Source organism: Perissodus microlepis, chromosome 16 (assembly GCF_051167445.1).
Source record: "Perissodus microlepis isolate ML-2025 ecotype Zambia chromosome 16, ASM5116744v1, whole genome shotgun sequence".
NCBI lineage: Eukaryota > Metazoa > Chordata > Actinopteri > Cichliformes > Cichlidae > Perissodus > Perissodus microlepis.
Window position 1 is genome coordinate 23,516,623 of NC_140476.1, and position 6,000 is coordinate 23,522,622.

Sequence of the window (6,000 nt, forward strand, 5' to 3'; positions counted from 1 at the left end):
TGGAAGATGATCCCACACTGCTTCAATAATGTTGAGGTCCATACACTGGGGAGGCCAATCCATCATCCATGTTCCTTTGTGCATTTTTCTATCCAGGTATGCTTTTGCTGTATTGGCAGTGCATTTGGAAACATTGCCATACTGAAAATGAAGCTAGTCAGATGCTTTCCACATGGTATTACATCTTATTTTGTCCTTCACTTGTCCACACTGTTAGACTTTTCATCGCCACTTTACGGTAACATACTGGCGTCACTGTTGCCAGCGTCATACCGTGACGCCGTGTTACGGTAGCTTACTGTTCTGCAGGATGATACCGTTTTTTGGTATAATACTCTTGGACAAATTATGGTAACGCACCGTAGCCTTTTTTACGGTATCTCACTGGCGACAGTGACGCCAGTGAGATACCGTTATGTCGTTATGTCGCAAATTACGTCAACAAAGTAACATCATACTGTGATTAAGAAATTGGTATACTACCGTTTATTCACGGTATGTCACTGTAAGCCCGCTGCAAGGTAATAAACTGCAATATATTAACCAGTAACTTACCGTTATCACGCATCATCAGTACCAAAAATATTCATCTCTGCTAGAGGATACCGTGTCCCAACAGGCGGTCATTTACTGTTTAACAGGTCGTAATTTACCGTAATTTCAGTTAACAGTAACATACTGTAAGAGACTGGAGGGTTCCAAAAAAATTGGATGGATGGATGGATAGATAGATACACACACACAAAATATAATTCATGTGCTTTACACCACTTTATTTCAATTCTGATTTTTCCCTGCTGAAATACACATTTCCAAAATCAAAAACTGAAAAGAACTGAAAACATATTTTCATTGAGGAAGCACTTGTTTCTACTAAACCATGTAATCCATTATTTTCTCAGATGGTTGTACAAACAATAATGATATTATGTCATATCCATATCATGGCAGACAACATATGCTCAAGTGTTGGGTTTTCTTAGTTATATTTTGTAGGGTCTTAAACCTTACAATGTGAAGTGCCTTGGCATTCATTTTGTTGGCACCATACAAATAAACTGAATTGTAATGAATATAATATCAAGCCCCACATGTCTGCCTTTATATACACTTTGTCCAAAATACTGGCTCACACTACCAAATCAATGCACAAAACAGGGTCCACAACGACATGGATGAGCTTGTGTGGTGTGAAGGAACTTGACTGACCTGCACTGAACCCTGATCTTGTTCATTGATTTGTAGGGTGAGCCAATACATGTGACAATTAAAGTGTAAGTAGCTGAAATAATTTTTAACAAACGGGTAAAAGAAGGAAAAAAAATCAAAACTGTTGCACTCAAAAAACCTATTGGACAGAGACAGCGTCTTGCAAGATGGCAAGAGAGCTTGTCTTCATTGTTGCTCGTCTTGCGTAAATGTCCAGAAAGCATGAGCCATGGATCATCTGTGGAGACATGGGTAACAACACATTGGTCACTTAAATTATACAAGAAATTCACTAAAAATGGCAAAAACAGTTACCTAATTTGAAGTTCTCCACTCAAATTCAGTAAGCCGCTGGAGGAAAGTTGTGACATGAGGGTTAATGTGAACAACCTTTCGCTTCACAGTGGTCCCAGTCCTTCTGCTTGTCCCAACCTTGGAGGTAGATTTTGTTCCCTCTTCAGGGTTTATCCTTACAAAAAACCTTGCACACACTGACTCCTGGTATTCCAGGTTCAATACCAAAGAAGACTGACATTGCATCAGCAAAGATGTTCTCTTTGTCCAGCTCAACAATTACACGCCCCTCTGCACTCACCATCCAGCAGGTGGCGGTCATTGAACTTTGTCCTTAAATGTATAGGGGCAACATGTTGTCATTATGCAACATAAAATAATTTCAGTACTTCACTTCTTCACACTGTCTAGATAGTTATAAAGCAAATAGCTATGTACAGTTAATTATTAATGGCCTTATGTACATAAGTCCATTTTAACATATTATAATTGTACATAATTGGGAATTATTCTGCACATTAAACACACCTAACAAAGAGTCAGCCCAATTTAATTACCGGAGATGAATCAACTGTATGGTTATTTTGGAGTTTATAGTTTGTGCTGCTGTTAAACTTTACAGTATTGACTTCAGTATTTCTGCTGTTGGTGTAGCTAGACTACTATGTTGATCAGTAATATGTAATGTGAAATTTGATATTGTTACTTTGCTGGATTCACTGAGACACATGTCCAACAACCTTGGTTTATAAAGGAAATTACAGAAATTTGAGCTAACAAAACAGAGACTGGATACCTGTGTCCACGAAAAGCTCCTGTGCCAAACAGAAATTTTAATATGGTCTAATCAGCTCTATTTCATAAATGACTTCTTACCAAGCATAATCAGCCTTGGGGTGCTTGGCAGGCTTTTAACATGCAAACTGAACAATATAAATTTGCGTGCACTGAAGCCACAAAATTTAGAAATACACATAGTTGCAAAAAGTTCAGTGACCAATTACCTTTCCTAAATGACATATGCAATGCAAAAAATAACAGTATTGTCAATAGGGACCAATTCCCAGTTTTTACATGATCGAAATTATTCACAAAAGGCTTCAGTAAACAGAAAATGTGTGCCGACAAGAGAACAGTGCACAAAAATGAAAAGATATTTGAGCTCGACGCTTTAATGGGTTTAACATGACTTAGTCAGCACTCCGCACCATACAGGTAGTACAAGCACACCTGAAAACACTGACCAGCTAACAGCTTTAAGCATTTGGGCGCAACCTCGGTAGTTCACCGATTCACCTGTTGCAAACGTCCAAGTTTCTATCAAGTCTCATAAATCCATCGGCAACTATTACCTAACTAGTCTTTTGAGTCTCCACATTCATAGATATTGACATTTTGTCTTAGCATTTGAATGAAAATATTCTGGTAGGGTAGCTTAAAAGTCAAAACAAACAGTAATAAGAACGCATTTCGGACTTCTCTCGAATAAGTGAAAAAAACACTTACCTTCAGACTGATTAGCTGGTTCTGATCCAACTTTAATGTGTCCCATGTCAGTCCGTTTTAGGGAAAAAGTGTTAAGTGGTTTCATTTAATTTTGAGATACTCCCGCATGGACGAGCAATTTGGAGTCTAGCAGAGTTATCACGAATAGCATATGATCTTCAGATATAATCCAATCAACCTTGCATTTAATTCGATTGAACATCCAGTTACCTCTGACTACTTCTAAGTTGCACATGTTAAAGGTCTCATCATCACTCTGTGCTGCAGCGAACTGGATCTGTGGCACAGAATAGTTGATGGTCATGTTGTTCTCCTGCTTTGCAGCTTTGTTTGAGTCTGAATTGCGGCTTAAACGTGCAAAACAAAGAGAAGCAGATCAATATTTTCTTCTTGTTGTTATTTAATGGTGGTTGGCAACCAGCGAAAGGAGCATTAACCACTCGGGCAATATTTTCTATCCCCATTGTTGTTTAGAAAGTGAATACCCGAAGTGTGCGTCATACGTCACGTTGTACGTCAGGTGAAGGTGTGGTGTCGGCTATCGCACCTGTCGCATTAAAAAGCTTTAAAAACGTAACAATCGCTTTAAAAACACAACCCAACACGCTAAACTGTGATAATGTGTTACATTATCACGTATATCAGGACATCTCTTCTGAACCAAGACGAAGTGGTGCTACAAAGGAATTATTTCTTTAGGAGAGTGCATTTAATAGCAATCTGGCCTGCAACAAAATGCACCGCTAAAAATACAGTTTCTGCTTGTCCCAGAATTTATTAATTTTGAGAGTGAAGTTGTAGTACTGATGCTGGTTAGTGGTGTAGGTTTCATGGATGTGACACCTTAACTTGTGTAAAATGACGACCAGAGCATATTATTAGGTTAGTTCACTGTAGTTAGGCAGAGGTGTCTTAAAAAGTACCACCTTATACAAAACAAATGAAGGTCCAGTATAAGAAAGAATAAGAAGAGAAAAAAAGGAACACCCTGCTAAATGAAGTCATTTTTAAACATTACTCTAAATGTAGCCATTAGTTTTTGTTGCTGGCCATACAAAAAACAAGTATACTTCAATTATATTTCCCAAGTATACCTTACCTAGTATGTATACTAATAATGCTTCTTGGGACTATATTGGCCCCCGTTTTAGTACATAACAGTATTCTTGAAATTAACTTTTAGATGTACTTTTTGTTCACCATATTTGTACTAGCATAATGTCATAATGTCTACAAGAGTATAATTAAAATATACTCGACTCTATCACAATAGCAACCTTACAAGTATACTATTAATTAATAGTATTAATAATGTTTCACATTGTTTGAATAAACAAATACATTTATTAATATATGAGGTTCCATTCAGTTCAAGGAATTAAATTTTAGTGTGGCTGCAACTTACTCCTTAAGTTAAAAATTATGCTGTATATTGTAGTTTATATGTTATACTACTTTCACAGTGAATCACATTTTATAGTAATACACTCTGAATGAGGATTTAAGTAATTACTCTTAGATCTACAGTAGAAAACAACAGAAATCCGGATGGTGTAATTGTATAATCTCAGTAACATCACCAATTGTTACATTTGCTGTATTTTACAGCTGTTTCCATGAGTACGGTGAGTTACCGTAAAAATAATGTAATCTCATGGAATTTTCCCACAATTACATGCAAATTACAGTACTAAACTACAAACATCCTTTAGAGTTTTTTACTGTTGATTTTGCAGTACTAAGCTATGGAAATTACTGCAAAGGCTAACAGTGCAGTTTCCTCAACTCTTTTAAGGACACAATGCACATGATACAGAGATATGCTTTTTGGGAATCATCTTCTTGTTGGTCAAACTGTATTATCCCCGGGATTTTCTTTGATTCAACTAAAGAAATGGGAACAAATTATAAAGTTTTATGACAGACTGCTAGAAACAAAGTGCCTGATGATAGAATTTAAAATTGCTTCTTTGTTACGTTGTCTGTTTTGTGTATACACAACACTGGCTCATCAGTTGAGGTAGTAGGGTTTTCATGCTTGAATGATTCATAGATCTGCGTTAGGTAGCTTAACAAGAAAAAAAAGTGTAAATATATATATTCACCTCTCGGCCCTGCGGGCAATCTTTAATCTTCAAGCTCGGGTCCTCTACCAGAGGCCTGGGAGCTTAATGGTCCTGCACAGTATCTTAGCTGTTCCTAGGACTTCTGGACAGAGATCTCCGATTTTCTTCCTGGGATCTGCTGGAGCCACTCGCCCAGCTGGCATTCCATGTTTGCCCTGCCTGCTAGCACCTTGCACCCTGCTGTTATGTGCTGAATTGTCTCAGGGGCATCTTTACACAGCACTGCACCTCTGGTCTTCTTTAGGAAGCTTCCAAGGACATATCTATCTATCTATCTATCTATCTATCTATCTATCTATAGATATATAAAAATGGTCAGGTACAAGGACACAACCATTATCACACTCATGAATTTTTGGATATGAAACTTTGATTTAAAAAAAGATAAATCGTTTCTGTTTTTTAATTGAACGTTATACAGCATTTGATGCAGATAATCTTAATTAGTCTTTGAAATGCCACAGACTGGATGAAAGCATAAAATAACACCCATGACGCCTGACGTCACGGTCAGGTGAGTTGACAGTAAATACTGACAGAGGACAACACACACTGAGCACCGTTGGCAAAAGTGTGTGTGTGTGTGTCCGCGCTCTGCAGCCAGTATTTACAGTTTTTAAATGGATTTCACCTGCTTTTTTTTTTTTTCAACAAAAGCTGAAAACAAATCAAGGAGAAGCTGCATTTCACGCGCACTCACTCAAACGGGCGCACGCGCAGGCAGGTAAAGGCCCGTCTTCTTTAAAGTCCATCCACGTGTATTTTTTTTTGTTTTGTTTTTCATCGGGTGTATTTAAGCTTCTCTCTTTTGCTCTCTGTTGCCGTTTGTGTGTGCGGTTATGCGTTTATGTGTGTGTGGTGGCGC